This window comes from Phascolarctos cinereus, unplaced genomic scaffold (assembly GCF_003287225.1).
Source record: "Phascolarctos cinereus isolate Bilbo 61053 unplaced genomic scaffold, phaCin_HiC Scaffold_4;HRSCAF=312, whole genome shotgun sequence".
Lineage (NCBI taxonomy): Eukaryota > Metazoa > Chordata > Mammalia > Diprotodontia > Phascolarctidae > Phascolarctos > Phascolarctos cinereus.
In genome coordinates this window covers 573,652,115-573,677,784 of record NW_027555847.1, presented here as the reverse complement: position 1 = coordinate 573,677,784, position 25,670 = coordinate 573,652,115, and the positions used below count along the sequence as shown (strand labels likewise).

The window sequence follows — 25,670 nt, the reverse complement described above, 5'->3', positions numbered from 1 at the left end:
ATATTTTAGAAATGATCTCTTCAGGAATGGAAGGCTCTACTCCTGCAGTCATGTAATAAACTATGGAATATGCCTACATGTTATAAATATTTAGGTTTTTTTAGGTAGGTATGGACACAGACCTGTCTCTTCATCGTCGGGTGCTGTATTGGTTGAGATGCGATATTGTGTAACTTAGCAATATATGTTCTGTGCCCTCCTGGGGCTGACAAACTGTCATACAGGAAATATTGAAGAGGCGGTGGTCTAGAGGCAATCAGATAACCTTGAACTAAGAGCACTGGACTTGGACTTGAAATCAGAAGACCTGGGTTTAAATTCTGATTCTGTTACTCGCTCATGTGACCATGAGCGAGTCTCCCTGTCTCTTCTTTGTTAGGTATCCTGAAGGCTCTATGCTGTATCCACTTTTCTCTGCTAACTCTCATCCTGGGTGATCTCATCTATTCCCATGAGTTCAGCTGTCACAAATGTGCAGATGACTCCCAAATCTATATATCCTAAACTCCATTTAGGCATCTCTAACTGCTAACCTCTGTCTGACTGTTCTTTCAAGTATCAATGTGTCCAAAACGGAACTTCTTATCTTCTCCCCTCAACCCATTCCTCTTCCCTACTTCCCTTATTCCTGTTGATTACACCATCTTCCCAGTCATCTAGGTTCAAAACCACAGATATCTCTGACTCTTCCTTCTCCCTCATCCCCCACATCTAATCAGTTGTTAAGTCCCTATGAATCTAGCTCTGCAGTGTCTCTCTCATCAGTCTCCCTCTCTTCACTCACACCGCTACTACCATAATTCAGGCTCTCATCATTTCTCTGCTAGACAGTTATCCAGTGTGTTGTACCTTCTAGTTTCACATCATTTGCAAATTTGATAAACTTTCCATGTCCCTCTTCCATGTCACTGATAAAAGTGCTAAAAGCCACAGATCTTTGTGACACTCTATTAGAGGTCTCCCTTCAATTTGACATCAACTTAGTAATGACTGTTCTTTGGAGCTGATCATTCAATTAGTTTCAAATCCACCTGTTGTCCTCCTCCGGCCAATGTTTCTCTATCTTGTCCACAAAAACATCATGAGATTATCAAATGTTTTACTGGTAGGTAGGTAAGTTGTAGATGGTATTATGCTATTCTGTGTGTGTATGTGTGCATGTCAGATTTCCTTTCCTGCCTACTTGCAACATGTACCACATAATCAAATAGAATGTAAAGAAATCTTAATTCTCAGCTGAGGGAGGCCAGATTGTAGTTGCCTGAAGTCTCTCTAGTCAGAGCTAAAAATAGACTTTTTCTCGTACTATCAGAGTTTTCACCATGAGGCGTACCTCACCAGGACTTTTGACTGTGTTTAACTCAATGTTTTTGAATGATTTATATACCAAAAAGAATATGCCAGCATTGTTTAAAAAAAAAAAGAAAACATGAAGAACATGGTGCTGATCATTATAGAAAATGCCACATTTCCTGCCTTCCAGAAGTTTCCATTAACTCACAAGTGACAGATGGGGGGAGACTGGACCTGTGATGTCATTGGTATAGAGAACTCCTAAATGAGAAATTCCCTCTACCAGTACAAATTAGCACCCATTCTGCAACTTATCCTCAGAGAGTTCAGACTTTTCTTACTTATTAACAGCGCGATTGTAATAACTAATTGGTCTCTTCTCTTCTCCCGCCCTTTGATCCATCCTACATGCAGTGGCCAGATTATCAAACAAGGTTTCACAAGAGAAGCACTGCAAAGGGTATCAGCAGAAAGATTATGACCAGAATGTATGAGGGTGGAGTCATGCACTCAAAAGCCTCCATTTAAGGAAGGAGCTTAGCTCAAAATATCTCATTTCTCACCGGGCTATGAGGACTTTTCTGACTTTTCCACCATGTCCCCATGTCTGGTTCCTTCCTTGGCATACATACCCCTTCCCTTTTCAGCTTCTTTTTGTGTGTTGTCTCCCCTACTAGATTCTAAGCTCCTTGAGGGCAGGGACTATATTTTATTTCTGTTTGTATCTACAGTGCTTTTCACATAGTAGGTGCTCATTAAATGTTTATTGACTTCCTGACTGACAATTGTTCTGGAGTAGGATGGCCTTCAGTTTCCGGAAAAACCTGATGAAAATGCAGCATGTACTCTACCCATAGAAGACCCCAGAAAGTCCATCAGACATCACATATTCAAGGAGAAGTCTAAATGTAGACATTTTTGGCCAAGCTGTATACACCATGCGGTACCTCCAAGTACACCTGTTTCTGGCATACAGTCTGGTACCTCCTTTTCTGGGCTCCCTCTGCACCTTCTTTCTTTGACTCTCTTCCAACTTTTTCACTTCTGTTTCTCTTTCTAAGTTCATCTCCTAGCCCATGTCTCCATATAACTTCTCCACTGCCTCTACCCTTTTCCAGTGTCATCATCCTGTCCAAAGCCCCACATTGAAACTCTCTCGTAGTGGTACCCCATTCTCCAAAATATGTCTTGTTCCTCCTTGCTTAAATGCCACCTTCCCATTCAAAGAATCTCAGCTAAATGTTAGGAAAGCAAACTGAGAAAATTAATTCACACTAATGTGTGAGCAACTGATTTCAAGGCTTCCTAGAGTGTTATTTCCTCAAAACTCTGTTTACTTCTTTAAGTAAGGTAAGCCCTAGTACTTGTAAAAGAGAGAGTTGGTGATCCCACCTAGCCTATCTTCCTGCCCTCAGGGTTGCCTTATTGTTTCTTACCTGAGTAGAGAAAGCCGATTGTTTTCATATCCCTACTTCTCCCCCCAGCTTCCAGTTGGGAGAGAGGTTTCTCTATCCAGTATGTAGTCAATGAAGGTCAACTTCCAATTCAGAAGGAAAGGGGCTGCCCTGTCCTAATCACTTCACTAATCCCACTCTGTCCTGTCCACCAACACCTTGGATAAGACCATTTGTCAAATGGTTTCCAGAATCCCCTGGGCCTATGGGCACCCCCTGCACTCACAGATTGGGTTCTCAAATATGTCTCAATTTATGGATTTGGAGGAGTGTCAGGTAGGTTCCTGCTGTGCCATATCCCGCCCACCCCAACCCAGGTTATCCTAGAAATGCTTATCTCAACTCTATGAAAATAGTTGCCTTACGTAGTTTTTTGTGAACTATTTCACATATAACCACAGAGCATAATAGAAAGAGCTGGTCTTGAAAAGAGTTCAAGTCCTGCCTTTGACACATATTGGTGTGTGATATTGGGCAAAAGCCTCAACCTCTTAGTGCTATAAGGCCTGTGGTTATCAAACTCAAATAGAAATAGATCCCTGCCTGGCACATATTGACTTAGAAAACTATAAATTAACATTATCTATGTTTTATTGTATTTTTATTTATTTTGTTAAGCATTCCCAATTACATTTTACTCTGGTTGGGGCAGCACTCTGTTGTTTGGCTGGCTGCAGAGACCTTCAATGTGTTTTAACACCTCTGCTCTAGGCTACTGTCTAAGATGTGGAGATGGTGCTGCCCTACGTTAGTAGTTTCTCACCTGGGAGCTCCATAAGCCAATTAAATCACAGGCCCAGTCTCTATTCCTATGTGAATTGTCTACCATTTGTGCCCAGTTACTACAGTACAATAACAGTTCTTTAATACTTTGAGGGGTCTGTGATTCACCAGTGCAGCTTATAATCTAGCCACACTTTCTTATCCAGTGTAGCTCTACTCAGTGACCTTCCAAGTCTTCTTGGGTACTAGATCTACCCAGAACATTGGAGGGCTTCTCTGGTTCTTTTAATGTTTCATGTAATATGAAATAGTACAATACTCAAGCTGTCCAGTAGCTATCCCTCACTTTTGCTATATGACATAGCCACCAGTGATTTTCAGTCTTTCATGTCCTCGATTAGTATTTTATGCTACTTGTCATAGACTAGTCATTGTTGGTAATATGCCCACTCACACCTGTTCTACCTCTTTCCATTAAATCCTTTTGTGTGACCTGCCATTTTGATTCTTCTGAGATGATCTTCCATGTTTCACAACTGTACAACCTCAGTCTGCAAACATTTGATCTTGCCAAGTGGAGAGATGAGGCAACCAATGGCAACAGCAGTAAAGAATACAAGTCCATTTGCAGAACATTATTAAAAAAATAAAAGAACATTATGGAAGATGGCAGATTACTAAATGTGGTCCCCAAAATAGCAATCATACATACCATTTGATGTGTTAAATTAACTTTGTTGTGTTACTTCATCCTACTAGTACTTTCTGTTCATATATGTTCAATCTTTATTGGTCTCCTGGCATAGTTATAACTCCCACCTTTTTTTTTTAATTTAAAAGTACATTGGTTATATAAGTCTATAGGCTGCTTCTTCTGACTACTGTCTGCAAAAAGCATAAAAGGATGAAATCAGCCTTATTTTTAGTAGGACCTCTTTGTTGATGGCTACAATTCTTTTAGCCTTTCCCTCTACAATTAGAGATAAGGCTTAGAAGATCGTTGTATTTAAGGCATGTGTAATATGTTGAATGAAGTATATTCACATGAAGCATGATCAACAAGTACAAATGACTGATGGTAGAATTTTTCCTGTTTTCGTGGAGGGAAGAATTAGAAAATAGAAAGTTGCTAGACTAGCAAGGGGGAATAGAGAAATCATTTGAAAGACAATGTCACAGTTATCATCAGGGTACTTGGACAAAGCACAGCTTAGTGAGAATATAAAGAACTAGTAGCTAGTCTTATTTTGAGGGTAGCTAGGTGGCACAGTGGATAGACCACCAGGCCTAGAGTTAGGAAGACCTGAGTTCAAATTCAGGCTCAGATACTTACTGGCTGTGTGACCCTGGGCAAGTCACTTCACCTTGTTTGCCTTAGTGTACTTATCTGTAAAATGAACTGGAGAAGGAAATGACAAACCACTCTAGTGTCTTTGTCAAAAAAAAAAAAAACCTGGGGGGAAAAAAACCCAAATGGGATCATGAGGAGTTGGACACAACTGAAAACAGCTGAGCGACAGTCTTGAGTAAAGTAGAAGTGAGTGACATGTAGACTCCAAGAAAAAGTTTATCCTGCCCAATAGAAGACACTTTCAGTCCCTAAAATGGAAAAGTATTTATTAAGCACTTACTGTGTGCCAAGCAGTGTGCCGAGGGTGGAGAACGCTAATAGAAAAGTAAAACAATCCCTGTTCTCAAGGAGTTCCCATTTCTAATTGGGGAAGACAATACAGATGGAAGAACTAAGCCTCCGAGTGGCCTTCAAGTTCCACAAGTCCTTAGAGTTCTGCTTCAGGAAAAGCGGAAATGACCAGGGGTCTGGAAGGTGCAGTAAATAAGGCCCATTGGTCCTTATGAACCTCATGGCGTATACATGCTAATTGCCATATATTAGTGGAAAATTTCCAAGGAAAGACTGTTCTTAAAAGAACCAGAATTTCTGCATAGCAAAGAATACACTTCCACTTTTAAGTTAAGACTCATGATCTTTAAAAGTATCAAAAGATGACAATTTAACACATGCAACAAAAACAACTAATACCTGGACTCACTCTGGTGTGGTGATAAGAACATTGGATTTGGAGTCAGGAAACCTGAATTTTTGTCTCATTTCTCTCATGTGATCTTGAACAAATTTCAGCTTCTCTGGACCTCATCTCTCCATCTATAAAATGAAGTCATTGGATGAAATGTTTTCCAAGATCCAACTTGCCAAGCAGGCTGGCTCTTAATAAATAGCAATGAAAATCTGTTCTTAGAAATTATTATTTTTACAACTTGTATAAGATATTTGATTGATTGAGCTTCATTATTAGTATTTGAGGAAGAATAGAATTTGGGGGTAGGAAGACAGTCAAAGAGCGCACCTATCCAAGCACCTTCCATTTTACAGATGAAGGAATCGAGGTCTCCAAAAGTTAAGCATCATGCCCAATATCATACACTGAATTGATGTCTGAGCTAAGAGTGGAATCCTGGTTTCCCAAGTCCCAGTCTGGTGCTTTTTCTCCCACACCGAGTCTAAGTTCACAAATGAGAAAACTGATATCCAGAGAGGTTCAATTCTGCACCATGCCTCTAATTCACAGATGTATGTCATCATTCTATGCAAAGAACTGAATGGCAAAATTGAAAAACATAAGTGGTCTAGTGGTTAGAAACTAAGACTAATGTATTAGGTGTCCTAATTCCTATTTCTATTTGACTTGGAACTTGTAACCATGGGAAATGTTTTTCTTTGCTTGGTTCCTCCACTTCTTCATTTGAGTAAACTCCTCATACATTTGTAAGACACTTTCTTACACTCAGCAAAGCTAAATGTATTTTCTACTTTCAAAACAATCTCTTTTAGGGGTGCTGCTAAGTAGTGTTCTGAATTTACCCCTCAACTCTACAGTAAGAGTTATGTTTTTCTTCAGTTAGGCTACTTTCAGTTTAGTTTAGTTAGTTATTGAAGCTGGGTTTCCCTATCTTGCCCAGGCGGGAATTGCAATGGCCACTTATGGGTAAAAGCTCATTACTGATCAGCATGGAAGCTTTAACCTGCTCCATTTTCTGACCTGGGATGATTCATCCCTGTCAAGCCAGCCTGATGGCTCCCCCGCCCCGGGGTGTGGGGGAGGGCAGGGGATCACTAAATAGATGCCAGACTTAGAGCAAATACCAAATTGTCTCCTTTCCTATTCAGCCCACTGTGGCTGAGAACTCCCATATTCGAGTGATCCACTATCCTCAGCCTCCCCAGTAGCAGGGATGATTGGCACGTGCCACCACACCCAGCCATTTTGTGTAGGACCATCAAAAGCACATCAGTAACAAATGCATGCGTGCACACACATGCACAGAAGCACATACACAAATGGAATAATTTTGCCTTTTTGCTAGCACTGAAAACCTGGGAGACTCAGCCATTAATCACTTCAAACAAGTGAAGAGCTACCAAAAGTCACAGAATCTCAGAATTACAAGGAATCCCCAGAAGCCTTCTAGATTAGCCTGTGCCTGAACAGGAATCCCCTCCTAACAAACACCTTGCTTCTGGTTGAAGACTTCCTGCTACCTCTTAAGGAAAAACCCTTTCTATTTGGGGACAGTTCTAATGTCTCAAAAGTTCTTCCTTATAATGAGCTGAATTTTGCCTGTAACTTTCACCTCTTCCTTGTTCTGCTCCCTAGGATCAAGCAGAACCAGTTGAGGCCTTCTTCTGATCGCTGAATCTCAGAGTTGGAAGGGACCTCAGGCCATCTGGACCAACCCATACCTATCCAAGAGTCCCCTCTACAATATACCCAGCAGGAAGTCACTTAGCCTTTGCTTGAAGAACTCTCTCTTTCATGGCAGTCCAATTCACTTTTGGCTAACTTAATTGCTTCAGTTTTTCCTTATATCCAGCATAAAGCTACCTCTCTGTGGCTTCCATCCCTTGCTCCCAGTTTTGCCCTTTGGAACCAAGCAGAATAAATTTAAGAACTCTTGTTCATGACAACTTTTCATTGTCATGAAGACAGTGTGTCCGAGCCTCTCCCATCACTTCCCTCATTCCCCTACCACACACACCTACTGAACATCCTTAGCTTCAGCTGATCCTTGTGTGCCCTTAATCATATTGGCTGCCCGCCTCTGGTTACTCTCAAGCTTATAAATATCCTTCCCAAAAATGGTACCCAGAACTGAATGCAGCACATGAGATATGGCCTGACCGTATCAGAGTATACTGGGTCTATCACCTCCCTAGACCTGTATACTATACTTCTGTTAATGTAAAGTAAGGCTGCATTAACTTTCTATCCTGCCATGTCAATCAATCATCGGGCATTTATTTAGCACCTGCTAAGTAACAGACTTCATACTCTGGTACTGGAAATACAAATACAAAAGTGAGATAGTCCCTACTTTCAAGGTGCTTACATTCTAATAGGGAGATAAAGGACATATGGGAGAGTTGAGGCCTAGGAAAAGAATGCTTTTAGTCCAGGTAGTCATAGGGATTGTGAGTGGAGCTACAAAGCAGGAGATTGTCACATACTTTCTAGAAAATATGGCAATATCACCTTCATTATTGTTCCCAAAGCTTGAGTAAGAGGTATAAAGTGGTGGAATTAAGAATGCGAGAGGTTAGTATCCATAAAGTATCAGGACAGATGGCAAGATGCATAGATGAGATATGAAGCATGGTCGGAGGCTGGCTAGATGTAGAGAATTTTCACTCCATCAATCAGTCATGACTGCTTAGCCCCGGGGTAAATCCCAAAGTGGAATGGATAAACTAGAGGGGTGGAATGGTCTTTAGAGGTCTAAACATGAGGGTCCACTATCCCTAGTTTAAAAAAAAAAAAAGGACAGCAAATAAGCGGGTATGTACAGTGGACAGAGCACTGGGCCTGCAGTCTGAAAGATTCATCATCCTGAGTTCAAATCTAGCTTCAGATACTTGCTAGCTGCATAACACTAGGAAAATCACTTACCTATGCCTCGGTTTCCTCATCTATTAAAGGAGCTGGAAAAGGAAGTGGCAGACCACTCCAGTATTTTTGCCAAGCAAATCCCAAATGGGGTCCTGAAGAATCAGACGTGATTGAAACAACTGCCCTAAGTATGCCATATCACTCTGCTGGCATATTGAAATTGCATCCTACTAAAAAACCCAGACCTTTTTCAGATAAATTGCTGTATAGCCGTGAATTCGCCCATCTTATCTTGAAAAGGTTGGGTTTGGGTTTGTTTGGTTTTTTTTAACCCAAGTATAAGAATTTGTATTTATCCCTATTAAAATTCAGCTTATTAAATTCAACCCAAATTACCAGCCTTTTAAGATCTGGTTGGTTTACTAACTCTATCATCCAATATATCAGCTATCTCTCCTTGCTTTATGTTATCAGTAAATTTGGCAAGTTTGCTATTTATTCCTTTTCTCCCAGTAAGTGAAAAAAATTGAAAAAAAAAAGTTCCACAATACAGATTCCCTGAGGCATTCCACTACACCTGTCCTTCAGGGATGACATTGAACCATTAATTAATACTCCTTGGGTCTAGCCATTCAACTCTTTCCAAATTCACCTAACTATACATGCCTATATCTCTCCACCTTACATAAAAGAAGAGGATGAGAGACTTTGTCACATATCTTGCTAAAATCTAGATGAACTATGATTACTTTTTTCTCCTAATCTACCAGTCTAATAAGTGTCAAAAGAAGGAATGTGATTAGTCTGCCATGACCTGGCCTTGATCAAGCCTTTCTGACATTTTGTGATCACCATTTCCTTTTCCAGTTGTTCACTAGCTACCCTTTTAATAATACATTCTAGATTTTTGCCAGGGATTGAGATCAAACCAACTGGCCCATAGTCTGCAGATGTTACTCTCTTCCCTTCTTTGAAAATCAAGACATATTATGCTCTTCCCCAGGCTTGTAGCATCTCTTTTATTCTATACAATCTCTCAAGTAATGACAGTGGTTTAGCAATCACATCTACCAGTTCTTTTAGTAACAGAGGTGTAATTTGTCTGAGTCTGGTGACTAACCAGGTGGGTGAGGACCTCTAGATGTTTTCTTAAAATCTGCTTGATTATCTGGAGTTTCAATCCACTAGCCATTTTTGGTCTGCCCTCCCCAGTCCAAAGATCTGATCAAGAAAATAAGGTATATACACCAAAAAAAAAAAAGTTAGGATAAGTAAAGGGAGATGAGAGAAGTATGAAAAACTAAGAGATCATACAGCCACTCCCAGCATTTTGATGATGAGTCACCAACTGTGATGGTAAGATGGAAGGCCTTACCATCTACTCTGCTCCTGAGCCCTAAAAACCACTGGACTTTACTAGTTTCCCTGATTCCATACATTCTAGAACCTCAGACTTTGCCATCAGCCTTGCTGCCTAAGAATCATTGGGTTTTACCATTTACCCCTAAGCTGAACCCTCCTATAATGTCTCCTTTCAATTAGAATGTGGCCTCTTGAGAGCAGGGCCTGTCTTAACTTTATATTTGTATTCCTATATTGGAGTGCTAGCACAAGAGTTTTTAAAATAATGTATTCATTAATTCACTATAGCTAGGATAATAACTGGGTGGCACAGTGGATAGAGTGCCAGGCCGAAGTCAAAAAGATATGAGTCCAAATCCAGCCTCAGATACTTACTAGCTGTGTGACCCTGGGAAAGTCACTTAACCCTGTTTTCCTCAGTTTCCTCATCTGTAAAATGAGCTGGAGAAGGAAATGGCAAACCACTCCAGCATCTCTGCCAAGAAAACCCCAAATGGGGTCACAAAGAGTTGGACACAGTTGAAAAATGACTGAACAACCACACCAACTAAAAGGTAATAAGTGAAGGCTTTATGGGAAAGATGACACCTGGGCCTTAAAGAAAAATAAGGTGGAGCCAAATTCTGGAGGATTTCGAATACCAGAATAAGGATTTTATTTTATTTTACTTTACTTTTTACCCACTCTATATACTTCTTGGGTGTACCTATTTATCTGCATGTTATTTCCCCCATTATTAGAATGTAAACCTCTTGAGGGCAAGAACTATTTTTGCCTTTCTTCATATCCTTAACACTTAACCTAATTACTAGCCCATAATAAGCTCTTAATAAATATTTGTTTGTTGATTTGTTGATTGATTTGTCTTATAGGTAATGGGGAAACACAGAGGATTTTTGAACTGGGAATGGATTAAGTAAAATGTGTGAGCTATAAAGATTATATTAGCAGCCATGTGGAGGACAGATGGCGGAGGGGAGGAAATGGACACAGAGGTAGGAAGCTATTAGAACAACTTAGCCCAGAGGAAATGAGAACCTGAGCTAGAGTGGTGGTAGTGAGAGGAGAAAAAAAGATTATGCAAGCGATATCACATCGGTGGGATCTGTAGGACTTCCCAATTTGACTGGGGTTAGCTTCACCACTTCTGAGGGTGAAAGTGAGAGGGATAACAAAGCGATTTCAAGACTGAGAGACCAGGGGAATAATGATAGTGGCATTAATAGAAACACAGAGGGGAAGGGGCAAGGTTAAAGAGAAAATGCTGAGTTCAGGCCACATTAAGTTTGAGCTGTCAGCCTGACACCTAGATGGAGAGATCCAAGAGGCAATGGGGAGCACAATGGAGCCCTAGGAGGAGGGTGGGACTGGAGATGGAGATTTGTGAGTCATCTTCTTATAGGAGATAATTAAAGCCACAGGAGTGGATAAGATCACCAAAGCTGGAAGTGTATCAAGGGGGAGACAAAAAGGACCGTTGTGGATGCCCACATTTAGAGGCCAGGTGGTAATCGAGGAGAAGCAGTCAGTGAGGAAGGAGGAAAACCAGGAGAGTGTCAGGATTGAGCAAAGAAGTGAATATCTGAAAAAGGGAATGTTTATCAGTAGCAGGTGTTACAGAGAGATCAAGGAGGCTGAGGACTGAGAAGAGGTTACCAGTGTCTTAATTCTTCTAAAATAGCCTAGTATTTATTTTGTACAAAGCTAAATGTGGGCGTGGGCATGTTGTCTCCCCAAGTAGAATGTAATGTAGACTTCTTTAGGGGAGATACTGTCTCATTGTTAGACCTGTATCTTTAGTGCCTGGCATCGTGCCCAGCACATATGGCAATAGGGAGTGGTCCTGAGATTTCATTGATATAGAGACTTCCCAGATGAGGAAATTCTGTCTACCAAGCAGGTAATCTCCTATTCTACAGTTTATACTCTTAGAGCTTTGACAGGGCTCTTCGAGGTTCTGTGTGACTTGCCCAAGGGTGGTTGACTGTTGTCCTTCCTTCTGAAAGAGGACCAAAATGACATCACTGCGCTAGAGTCAAGCTACAGTGTGTCCAGCTGTGGCTGATCAGACCACTATGAGCTCAGAATGCTCTACCACAGAACACAAATAGTACCTGTGAACACTTGGGGGAGATCCTTTAAATCTGCACGTCTTGTGCTTCTTCTGAGCTATTTCAATTCTGCTTTGCTCATTAGAGCACAGCATCTTCTCTGATGAGGGCACACCATGTGGGGCAGTCCTGTGCCAGTGTCTCCCATGTCACACAGTCAATCCCAAAGTTCTTAAGAGAGACATCAAAAGTGTCCTTGTCGCTTCTTCTGACCACCATGTGAACGCCTGCCTCGTGTGAGTTCTTCATAACATAGTCTTTTTGGCAAGTGTTCATTTTGTGTTCAAACAATGTGGCCAGCCCATTGGAGTTGTGCTCTCTGAAGCAGAGTTTGAATGCTTGGCAGTTTAGTTCAAGAAAGGACCTCAGTGTCTGGTATCTTATCCTGCCAGGTGATCTTCAGAATCTTCCTAAGACAATTCCAATGGAAGCCATTCAGTTTCCTGGCATGATGCTGGTATGCTGTCCAGGTTTCACAGGCATACAACAATGAGGTCAGCACAACGGCTCTGTAGACCTTCAGGTTGGTAGTCAGTCTAATACCTCTTCTCTGCCACGCTTTCCTTTGGAGCCCCCCAGACACTGAGCTAGCCCAAGGGTACACAGCCAGTGTACATCAGAGGCCGCTCTTCCCAACCACAAGGCCCTATCCTTATCTTCATTAGACCATGCTACTTCCCCTGCTTGGCACAAAGTAAAAGCCTTAATAAACATTTGTTAACTGATCTATATAATAACTATAATTGGAAGTCTGCTTCCCTGGAGCTCTTTCTGTGGCTCTAACACCCCTATCCCTTTCCCATAGCCATTGGTACAGCCTTGGGGACCCTTCCTTAATACTAAGGACCCCAGGCAACTGTGGAGCCTTCAACCCCTAGTCACAAAGGCCTGGGAACTAATCCGTTGATCTTCGATTGGTCTCTTCTCCAAATCAAGTCAACCCCACCTATAAACTAGAACTTAAAAAAGTGAAGGTCCAAATGTTTCCTCATAAGCTGCATCTGTCTTGCAGGTAGAATCTCTTCTTGCTTCTCCATCCAACATTGTCTTTTAAGTTCTTCACATTTTTTCTAAGTAAAAGAAGAGGAGACATAAATAATCATAATCACAGCGAACATTTAGATAGTGCCTGCTGTGTGCCAGGCACTCTTTAAACACATTATTTGTGAGTACACCTTTATTACAGGAATGATCACTTACTGTCACAGGCATTTTACAAGATGTTGCACTTTTTATTAGCAAAGAAAGGTGCATTCCCTGCCCGTGACTTGGGTTGTCTTGCCTCCAGACTCCAATGACTCTGGAGAAAACAGTGAGGCTGACGACCTTGCACAGCTCTGCCTCATTTAAATCCTGTGCACCCGCAAGTCAAGATATCCCTGATGTCATCGCTGCTCTTCAAGAACAAAGATGGGGGCAGGTAGGTGACACAGTGGATAGAGCACAGGCCCTGGAATCAGGAGGACCTGAGTTCAAATCTGGCCTCAGACACTTAATACTTACTAGCTGTGTGACCTTGGGCAAGTCACTTAACCCCATTGCCTAGCCAAAAAAACCCCAAACAAACAAACAAACAAAAAATGAACAATAACGACGAGAGTATAGTGCCAGGTGCTAGACATACAAGGACATAAATGAAATGGACCCTGTTCTCAAGAGGGGCAGACAACATGTGTACATAGAAGTATATACAATGGAGTTTTTGTTGTTATTATTGTTGTTTTTTTATCAGAACTGTGATTTCAATAATTTAGGGAGTGCCATGTAAAAAGCAATACAGATGAGCCCCTTGGAGAGTTACCTAGGACACTGAGAAATGACTTACCCAAGGTCTCACAGGTACCACATGTTAGTTGCAGGACTTGGGCCCAGATCTCCTTGCTGTTGAGACTTATCCACTCTGCCATACAAACTATATCCTATACATACATACATGTATCTCTATACAAACTATGTCCAGAATAAATAGAAGGTAATTTGGGTGGGGGTGGGGGTAAGGAAGCCCTAGCAGCTGGAGGCGTCAGGTGAGTCTCTTCGTGTCTCTTGGTTTCCATGTCCTTGTTTGTGTTGGTTTCAAAGCTCCCTTCCAAGTCTAAGACACCATGAATCTGCCTCTCTCATCACTCAAGGGGGTGGTTAGGTGTCCGTGGAACTGGATAGCCACTTCGAGAGAAGTGTGCCTCCCCCTTCTCAGTATTCTAAAGCCCTGCTTTCAATAAAGATTGAAGCTAGCACCATGAAGAGAGAAATCGATTATTTTCAGAGAGCCAAGGGGCATATAGGATTTTTTAAAGTTTTATTATCTTATGTTTGACAGCATCAAATCACAACATTAAATCCTGTCACATAAAAGCTGGCATGTAACATATTATCCACAAAGACATTTTGAGTGACAAACAGGTTTTCCAAAAGCTGTACATTCCCAATCATAACCCTCATAAAAGTTCCATATTTAAGAAAAGAAGTGGAACTTTGCTGCCTCAGTGTTTGACACCCACATGACGATGTTCGCAACAGCTCTCTTCATCCCTTACCTTTACTTTCTACAAAATGAAATACCTGTTACCAGAGCATCCTCTCCTGATTAAAACAGTTAGAGGAGAAACAGGTAACAATTCATCTCTCCTTTTATTGCTCACCAGCAGCCTGGGTTTTCATATTGAATTTCACATTTTCCTTTCCTCCCAAAGTGCCCCTTTAAGAAAGAGAAGTCCAAGGGTGTGGATTATTTGTTTGACTGGAAATATATCAATGATTGTCATCATCTTTGACAGACATTTGAGGGTTTTATGTATTGTGCCCCGTGCTCAGAGCTGGGGAGACCAGGAAGAGACAAAGTTTCTACCCTCAAATCACTATTGCAGGATAAAAGAGCAGCAGCCTTGCCCTGGCTGACTCCCCTGCATACCCTGTATTTTTCCTGGGTGTCTTACATAGCACCTGCTAGGTGGATTTTGGGTAAATCAACCCCAAGAAGGGTCTATGACAGGCCATCAGATTAGGAACTTGGTATGGTTGAAGGGAAGTGATATTCCAATAGGGCCTACTAAAGGTGAGGAAACTTCTTCAAGATACTTTAGCCTAGGCCAAAACCCCAATCACCCCATGCTAGGTATGGTTCTGTGGAACTGCAATTCTAGACTGAGTAGTTTGGACTTCCTGATATCTCTAAAGGGGGTTTAAGTCCCTTTTAAAGCAATAATTATTAAATGGATGGTATATGCATGTCACTATGAAGAATGCAAAGCCAAAAAGTACATGGTCCCTGACCCCAGTCCTGGTAGGGGTGGCATGTGTAGAGACGCCATAGCAAAAAAATGGCCAATTTGAAGCAGGGTAGGTCTGGTGGCAGCTGGATGAAGTGGGACATTCCCCAATCAGAAATGCTTTAGTGTGGTGGTTTCAGTAAAGGAGCATGTTAGGAAGATGACTTGGATGAAGCATGGATGAGTGGGTTTGGGATGGTAGATGGGACAATATGAATGCTTCCAGGGCAAGAAAGGAAAGGGGGGAACAGAAGTACATGTTGGTGATGGACAAAATGTAGAGCAGGAAGACCCTTCAGTATAATCCCCCTTGTTGTGCAGGTGAAAAAAATGAGGCCACTAGAAGGGGAGTGACTTACCTAAAGCTATAACAAGAGTTAAGGGAGACTACCTAGGATTAGAGCCCAGTTCTGATTCATTACACTTTCTGCTGCAATGCATGGCCTTCACTGATTTCTTCCATTCGCATCACGCAATTTAAGTGATTCTAGTAAACCAAATGTAATTCTATTATACATACATGTATATGTAAATATTGTAACTATTCTATATGTGTGTATATGTATATGCATTTATATTTACATATACATATATATTGTGTGTGTGTGTGTCCCTTCTTTGCGTGTACTGCTTTTGACTCACTGCAACAGCATATTCATTGATTGCTGTTTTCGAGATGTCCTTTCCTCTCCTCCAGATATACTTTCCGTAGATTGTTAGAAGTAGGAGGAACCATAAAGATCAGCTTCTCCCAATGTCACAGATTTTCAGAGTTGGAAGGTACCTCAGAAGTCACCTAGTCCAGCCAATACCCAAAAAGGAATTCCCATTGCAACATACCCTAGTAGTCATCCAGTTCTGCTTAAAGACCCCCAGGGACAAGAATTCCATTACTTTCCAAGACAGTGCTTTCTATCTTTGAACAGCTATGACTATTGGGAATTTCTGGTATTGAGCCTGAGTTTGCCTCTTGGCTACTTTGACACTAGGCTTGATGTCTAGGGCCAAGAAGAATAAGTCTACTTCTCCCCTTTTTTTTTTCACATGACATCCCTTCAAATAAATGAAAATAATTATTATTTCCTCACTAAGTCTTGTCTTCCTCAGGCTAAAAGATCCCCATTTCCTTCATTTGCCTCTCAAACAGCATGGACTTCACGTCCTTTACCATCCTACTCACCTTACTCTGGACACTCTCCAACTTGTCAATGGCCTTCCCAAAATGTGGCATTCAGAGTTTAATGCAACTGTCCAGATGAGGTTTAATTAAGAAGTATACGTTTTCCCCACATCTAAGTTGGTTAATGAGTCTCTTTAAACAACCGCCTTCTTTCCCCCATTCAGAATTGTCTCTTTTCATGTCTTCAGAAATTTATGCTTGGGAACTTCCCATCTCTCCAGGGATGACTTTCCTTTAGAATTGTAGTCCATGACATACTATCTAACCACATGACTTTTTAAATGAGGGAACTTAAGCCAAAGAGGGCCCAAGGTCACACAGCTAGTAAGTAGCAGAACCAAGACTTCAACTCAGGGATCCTAACTCCAAGGCCAATGCTTGTTCCATTCTATCAGGCTGATTTTAGTAACTAGTTCATCTCTCACCACATCAGGGAAATGAGCACACACAGGATAATGTGAATAAAGGCTGATAATTGGTAAAAATGGCTTTTTAAGAGGGAGAAAAGTAGTGACCAGTGGGATTAAATAGTGAAGCCATGGAACAGACCAAGTACAATAGAATGTAAGCTTCTTGTGGTCAAGGACTGCTTTATTTTTTTCTCGGTATCTCCAGCACCTATCACAATGCTTAACACATAGTAGGCATTTAGTAAATGCTTGTTGAATGAATAAACGAATGGTATCTTGTGCTTTCACAAATCTGAAGTCCATGTATTCCAATCATCAAGCTGCTTACAGAACCCTAACCCTAACCCTAAATCCTAAAGCTGCTTACAGAAAATATTGATTAAGTGTTTATTATATACCAGGCATTGTGCTAAGTGCCAGGGATACAAGCAAATAGAAAGACAGACCCTGCCCTCAAGGAGATTACAATCTAACTGGAGAAAACAACACATAATAGGAAGCTGAAAATCCAGGTCCAGAGCATCTCATTGCTAAAACTTTTGTGGAAGCAAAACACCAAGATTTTCCTTCTTAGTTTTTAGATGGGAGAAGTGTCTTGATTTATTAGAGTTGTTGTGGGTCCAGAGGGAAAATAAAATAATAATAATAACAACAATAATAGCACACATTTATGTAAGAAGTAATTTGATCCCCTCCAGAACATAAGGGAGTATTTGATTATACAAATACACACACACACACACACACTTTTTTATATAATGCTTTGCAGTTACAAAAACTCATCCAGCAAACACATGATCTAATATGATCCCCACAACAACCCTGTGAAGGAGATGATTTAAGTATTAATATCTTCTACTAATGATTCAACTGAAGCTCAGAGATTTGAAACCTCCTTTCTCTCTCTCAAAGACAGTTTTCCAGTTGTAATCAAATTAAGCCAGATGGTTCCTTGATGCAGTTATGAAGGTAAGAAATGAAACCCTCACTATCACGTATACATAGTTCAGAGTGGCTTGGAAAGCGGAGAAGAATACTCAACCTGGCTAAGAGAAATGGCCAAGATCCCATGCCTTGTAACTCTCAGATCATAACTCAAACATAGGTCCTCAACTCCCAAGTGTAATGATCTTTCTACTATCTCAGGTCTCCCAGAAATGAATCCATTTCTGCATTTCTTCTATTTTTTTTCAAAAACTTAATTCCTACTAAGATTTCTTAGAAGAGCAATTGAGTATGTATACTCTACCATATTTCTCTGACTGATCTCAGCACATCAAGTATATTGGCTTTTGTTTTAAAGACAAGATGTAGCTCAGGAGCTTCCCTCTAAACTTGGTTCTCGTTCTAGGAAATGTAAAAGTTAGTTTAGTTACTTTGAATTCAATTCAATGCAACAAATACTGATGCTAAGCAAGGGGAGAAATAGAAAGTTTAGGTAATATGCTCCCTGTCTTCATGAAGCTTACAAAATACCATCAATAAAGCAGAGATTCACTGGGTGATCAGTCAGTCAACAATATTTTATTAAACTCTTACTACGTGCTACGCACACGCTGGACAAATAAAATAATGCTTGCCACGAGATTCTTTGTTTCAAGATGATCCTTGCAATATCTTCCTATTTCTCTTGTTTTACCGATTCCTTCTGTTAGAGCTTCGGAGCTAGAAGAAAGGTCAGAGGTCTTTTAGTTCATCGTCCCCCCAATTTTACAGATGACAAAGTTGAGAGAATGCCTTGGCCAGATGGCTCAGAATCTAGAACGAGCAAGTTACCTTCTTTTTGTTACAGCACTTTTTCAAGCAGAAGGTTTCCTCCTTCTAGCCCGGGGTTGGGGGATGGGGTCAGGGTCAATTCAGCGCACAGAGTGATTCAGGCCGCAGAAGCTTCACTTCCCAAGCTTTTGGAGAATAAAGTCCCGGAGAATGGCAGGTGCTTCCAAGATGACCTTGCCTTAGCAGGAAAAGCTGGGGAGTAGGGCTCCTAACCTAGAAAACAAAATGAGGGAGCAATCTCGTATTACCCCATTCTGCCTTTGCACCCTGACATCTTAGCTGCGCATGTGTGAAAGGCAGTTCTTCTGCCGATGGATCCGGGTCAGATCCCGATCCAGATCCAGGAGATCTGGAAGATACCTGGCTCTCTACTCCCATCTGTAGCTAGTTTAGCTTTGTAGCTTCAGCCTCAAGAAATGAGGAGAGACTGTCTGTGGTAAGATAGAAAGGGCACAAGAAAGGGGCAGCTAGGTGGCACGGTGGATAGAGCACCGGCCCTGAAGTCAGGAGAACCTGAGTTCGAATCCGACCTCAGACTAAACACTTGACACTTACTAGCTGTGTGACCCTGGGCAAGTCACTTAACCCCAATTGCCTAAAAACAAACAAACAAACAAAAAATCAGAAAGGGCACAAGTGAAAGACATGTCAGTTAGGAATCAGTGATCACTTAAGGGGTTCAGGTGGCAATACAAACATGCTGTTGGAAATTTTTAATTATTTTCACCCGTCTTTCACTCTTTCAGGCATCTGGTGCCTCTCACTGTCTCCCTGTTGCCCACTCCTTCTCTCCTCCCTCCCCCCACATCATAGCAAAGATTTATCTGAAATCAATCTCTTTTTAAATTTATTTTAAACTTAAATACAAAACAAGAAAAAAAACATTGTCATGTGCACAGCAGGACGCAAGAGAGGATTCAAAATATACAGCAATAAATTTCCATTTCAAGAAAACCTTACATAATAAATACTACACATTGTGTTCAGAGCTGTCCATCTTTGTTTCCTTGTAAGTTTTCTTTTGTTCTCTGCCGTGCACTTTTTACTTTGTTCCCCCTCCCCCTTGCTCTCCCCTCTCCCAAGGAAGCTACAATTAAGCACAGATACATACACAAACACGTATACATACACATATACACACACATATATACATACATACATACATACATATATACACATGTACACAAAGATGAATATATACATACATACACACCTACATACATACACTTACATAAAAATGCATATACTTAGATATCCATACTCATAATACAGGCATATACATTCATATGCGTCTATGTAAGATGATACTCTACTTGTTTGTCCTCTGTTTCTCTGAGGGTGGATGACATTTTTCTTGCTAAGTCAAGTCTTTCCATATTTCTTAAGTCCACCAATTCATCATTTTCCTATACCACAGCAATATTGGCTGGTAACACTTGCCAGTTGAAGCTCTTTTCCTTATTTTGAGCCTCAGGTCAGAAGCTCAAAACCTCATGAAACCTCTTCTGATTCCCCAAGGTAAAAATGCTCAATCTTTTCTTCCTTGAATTTTAGGCATCTCTGTTTGACCTCTCCTAAACACTTAAACATATTCTAACTTATAGCAGTAAAAGTTGCTTGAGGGTAAGAACTGTCATTTTTTCCCCCTAGTATATAGCACAGGGCCTTATTTGTAGTAGGTATTTAATAAGTCTTTATTGAATCAAATTGAATTAAGCTAAGTTAATTTGTCACATATTTTATTATGTTTATAATAATTACATGATAATTTTGAATAAGTTATAATCAGTTCATATAAATCACTATAATTAGTATTGCTCTCAAACAACAAACCAAGATTTTGTAGATTTTCTCTTCTTTCTTAACTTTCTGGTAAACAATGTCAGTATTGACAATTTCTCCTAATACAGTGTCATCTTTAGCTGTACACACAACCCTGATACTCCTAATCATGACATTCCCAGATGACAAGTCATTAAAACTTCCCAACAGTTTAATGCCCTCATTTTCTGGCTCAAAATAAGGAAAAGAGCTTCAACTGGCAAGTGTTACCAGCCAGAGATGTCTACAAAGAGACTCTGTGTGTGTGTGTGTGTGTGTGTGTGTGTGTGTGTGTGTGGTGAGCAGAGAAAAGCTGAAAAAAGTTACTTTAGGTGTAAAAATGAAGAGTTGAATGGGGATCTCCTTAATCAACTTGATGAGTTTTTCAGGCTATTCTCTTTGGTGCCTTTATTGGGGAGAGCACAGAAGACATCTGATTAAGTCTCAGTGACTGGAGAAATCTTCAAATGACTTGGTTGCTTTGGAGAGGTCTCTAAGCACCTCCTGGGGTGAGTTTCACTGATGGTGACTCTCCCTCTCCTCACATACCCCTTCCCTCCAAGATGAACTAATTGATTGGTACTCTTGGAAGGATAACTGTGCTTCTAAAAGGAATTTTCCCTCTCTGCACCCATAAAAATAAGTTGACAGTCTGCTTTCTCCTTTTTTTTTTTTACTTTTTCCTTTCAGCTAGTGACATCCTAAGACTTTAGCAGAAGAGGTGAGATTCTCCACCTCCCCCCGCCTCCCCACTCTGCCAACAGGAGCTGACTCTCAGAAGAAAGACATGACAAGCTACATGTGGTTGCTCACATGGCCTGAAAGGAGATTTGTTGGGTAGTGCCTGCCTAGGTCATTGCCTTGTGGAAAACAAACAACAAACAAAAAAACAAGCATGAGAGTTTAGGCATTCAGCCTTCTTTCCAGAGAATGGGAACTTCCTGAGCAGCATTCCTCTTGGAGAGAGAAGAGGATCACTTATGTTGCCTCATCAAGCTGGAGAATCCTCAAGGAGCTAGAGCCATGACATGGGGGAGCAGAAAGTCTTGGACTATTCTATTCACATAGTTAGGTCCGATGGAATCATTTATCTAGCAGCCCCCAAAGTGTGTTTCCCTTCCAGGAGATTTCTAAACCACAATGTGACACTATGAATCTTCAGGGCAGAAGAGAGGAGGGGGTAGAAAACTTGTAAAAAATGAGGAAAGCACCAGAGAAGTAGGAGAATTGATTACTTTCAAGCTATTGAGTCCATTATGTGTTTTCTACCTTTTATGAATCTCTAGCATTTTAGGGATTTTCTTTAGTGAAGTAAAGGGTACACCGTACCAGATAACTGTATTTATTACCTTGGGTGCTTGTACAGGAACTCAGAACTTCTTTTATCTTCCTCTCTGGAACTCTAAAGCACAAGCTATATTCTAAGATTTCCCAGGTTAAGCTCTAGGTGAGGCAATAGAAGTCCAAAGAATATTGACTGCAACTAGTCCATGTGAGCCCAGAATTTGAGAGTCATGGGTTTCATAAACTGGAAAGTAAGAAGAAGGTAGAAAAATTTAGTTAAATTGTTGATTTGATTTTGTTTATTTGTTTCATTTGTTTTAATTTGTTTCATTTGCTTCAATTTGTTTCACTTGTTTCATCTGATTACTGCTTGGAGTGGGAATGACGGGGTAATGCAGGTGGTGACACCCTAGAGGCTGAGTTGTGCCACTGGATTTCCACTCTTAGCATGTATCTGGATTATGTGACTTACTCTCATACACTACAGTGACCTTGCTAATTCTAAATAGAAAAATTGGGACAGGAACTCAGATTCCTTCATTAGAACTCATACTTTCTGACCCTGAAGCTAGCTCTCTTCCTTCTACATTTTATGTTAGCCCAAATGGGCCAAGAAGTTGCACCCTTAACCTTGCAGATGAAAAAAAAAATGAACATCAGTTTCATAACCACAGAAAATAAAAGGGAGTTTCACCATTTACCACCACATCAGTGTCTTCTCAGTTTACTCCTTGCTTTGTTAAAAAAAGAAAAAGAAAAAAAGATTTATTCATCTGTGCATGTGAATAATTTTTAAACAAACATCCCAGAATTTCTACGTATAGACAAATCATATTCTCTTTCAAGTGATTCTCTATTTCAATGATGCTGTCATGCTCAGCAAAATTTTGGAGCTCTTCTTATACATCCCTGAGCCAATTAAAAACCTTTATTTTTACAAGCCACGCAAGAAAACCAGTTTTATTCATTTATAAGACCACACTTTGTTTCTGATTCTGAATCATATCATCTATTTTGTCTTCCAGGCCTAGATTCAGGTAACTTCTGACTGCTTCTTATATTATACCCACTGTCAATAAAGAAATGCCACTGCTAAGGATTTTTAAAAAAAACAACTTGCCAAAAGGCCTTCAATAGGACAAAAGAAGACTACAGAAGACACAGAAACTAGGGTCTCTTCAGAAGCTGTTAATTCCTAGAAAAGATCAGCTCTTGGGGTATAATATGAACTCAACTGATCCTGGGCGCTCACTCACCTTGTTCCTTTAACACCACCACATTAAGGTTGGTGATTCATAGCCAATTCATATACTAAGACTGCACTCCTGGTTTTGGCCTTTAAAAGGCAAACCAGAAGTTGAAGAAGACAGAGAAATGCAAACAGTAGAGGTACTAACTCAGAAAGCAATCTCATTTCCCAGAAGGAAAGTCTGTGTATCTTTGTGGCCCCTAGAGTAACTATGAAGTCCCAGAAATGGCTACAGAGATGGCAGCCATGGAGTCACAAGGAGCTCCTGTGCCAAGTTGTCAGCTTCAGTAACACAAGCCAGCCACAGTGGAGTAGTCTGCTGTACTAAGCAGAAGGATCTACAAGACCAAGCAGAAAAGTTCCTGAACCAAGTCAGAGCTAGAGCCAGAAATAAATTAGGAACAGGGAGCCCTGGCACGGAGGAACAAATCCACACCTGACTCCGCACTAGGACCGTGAATTATGAGGACTACGCAAATCTGGGAACAGAAGTCACTGCTATGGATAAACTCTGGGTGTTTTCCCCTTTGGAAAGGGCTTCAACTCTTGACAGAACTATAATTCAAGAGAACTGTCTAAGATCGTGTGCCTTACTAGAAAAGAGTTGCTTAACTCTATACTGTTTTCCCCTTGTTGTAAAGTGAGGGGTCTCAAGCCCACAATTTTAGTATAAGTGTGTGCACCATATAGGTACTTAGCAGAGGCAGGGCTCCCCAGAAAGGAAAGGATTATCTTGATTTTTTAATGGTCTCAGGTGTGGGTCTTTTACAATTTTTAACAGAATTATACATGATCTATCTTATATTTGATATGTAGCTAGCCTGAATGTTTGTGTGGGAGCTGAGAGTCCTCCCATTTTTTGTGGAAATCTTGAAGCCTAATTTTGATGTTTTTAGGAGAAATCTTGGGCAGGAACATGACCCAAAAAGAAATTATTTGAGAGTGAAATACTAAGCTTGAACCCAATCATGTAAACTTAGAGCTTTGGTTCTGGGTTATGAGTTGCACGTGTTTTTCATTTGCTTTGTTTTTCCATTACAGGAGATTAAACCAATCTCCTTCCCATTGTTATGGGACTTGCTGAGGATGAATTATAGCATTCAAGGATTTGATACAATTAATAATATTTCATCTGTGAATAGGAACATTTAGAAAACATTACCATCGTTAGAGAATACTTCTTTTGTTTGCTCTTTGGACAGGGCATGCTCAATATATTGTTGAACATTTTAGGCAGATGTTTATTTTGCTGTTGAACAGCTTTCTTGATGTCAATCATTTGACAAAGTTATCTCCATAGTCCTATCAATCATGGGGGTTTGCATGATTATAATAGAGGTGTGACAGACACCTTATTGAAGGAGAGCCTTCAAGCCTTCATTTTGTTCCATTGAGCCAAATAATTTGCAAAAATAACAAATCAAGAGAAACCAAGACATCTATACCTCTCAGTCAATTGCATATGATTGGAAAGATGGGATCAGCTGCATAACATTGTCTGTTTTAATTTTGTATCTGTTTATTGGCCTTTTGGTTTTGTGTACAAATGCTCCTAAAATGACACAGATTAATTGAGGTAGATTAGAATTGATCTCTATTCAAACTTATTTTCTAAACTGATTTTCACTTTTATGTGAGGAATGATGATTGTCTTCCATCCTTCTCCTCTGTGAAGATTTGCAAATGAACAGAACTCTAAACTTGTATCTACTATATCACTCTGCTTGTCAAAGACATAATTTACTCTCTAAGGCTGTTTCTGTGCTCTTTTGACCTCCCCATTGTGGTGACTGTTTTACATTAGCTCAACTCCTCAAAGAAACATTTATAATCACAGTCGATGTCTTTAATTTTATTCATTGCCTATTTTCCAGAGTCAGCTCATTAAACAGGCTAGGCTGGAGTTGCTACAAATGCACAGTGCCCTGTTCTCATTTTGATCCTTTCTTCTCATTTATCTTTGGCTTAATCAGTAAAAATGATCTGAATGCACACACGCTGCTAATTCTGAAATGACTGTTAGAGTTTAAGTAGTTTCTTGTCTAGGATATAGTCAGTTTCACTTTTTGTGACATCATTAGGTTTATGCCACATTCAATTCAATTCAACAAGCATTTATTAATGCTTATTATCTATTATGTACAAGGCACTGGGCACATAGAGACAAAAATAAACATAGTCCCTGCCTCCAAGGAGCATAAATTATATTGGGAAAGACAATATGTACACAGGTAAATATATAAGATAAATACTAGGTAATTTGTCAGGGGACAGCACTAACAATTGGGGCTTCAGAAAAAGTCTCATGTAGAGTGACACCTGAGCTGAACTTTTGAGGGAACTAGAAATTCCAAAAAGTGAAGGTGAGTAGGGTGTGAACAAGCTGTTGGCCTCTCACTCTAGAACCATATTTTCCATCATAGTTTTCACCCTTCCCACACTTTTTCGTTAAAGTCACTGGGTATTAGCATACATATTGATTTAATTTGGAAGCTCCTATCCAGTTTCCCATAGAACTTCTTTACTCTTTCATCCTCTAGAATAGGTGATAGCACAGAGACTGTGCAAAGATGGTAGAGTGAGAGGACCCAAGGAAGCCAGTCTCTTCCCCTACCTCACAAAAGCCAACAAATAGAAACACTAAATAGAAGAAAGATAGCTAAAAACAGTAACCCAGATTAAAATGAACAGAATGCCAGGTCAATGAAAGAATACTATGGAATAATTGGATCAACTAAAATACTAGGAACAATGAAGAGTGGGGGGGAGAGGGAGTCCATGCAAAGCATCCCAAAAGATATACTCAAGTGGGTAACATATTCAAACATATATTGGGA

At 40.4% G+C, this 25,670-nt stretch overlaps 1 long non-coding RNA gene across 1 annotated transcript; it reads left to right on the top strand.

Moving 5' to 3' along the window:
- Nucleotides 1-112: 112 nt before the first annotated feature.
- LOC144457009 (uncharacterized) lies at nt 113-24,747 on the top strand. Its single transcript, XR_013486278.1, has 2 exons — nt 113-12,370; nt 17,616-24,747. It is a non-coding gene; the product is annotated as an uncharacterized LOC144457009 (long non-coding RNA).
- The last annotated feature ends 923 nt before the right edge of the window (nt 24,748-25,670 follow it).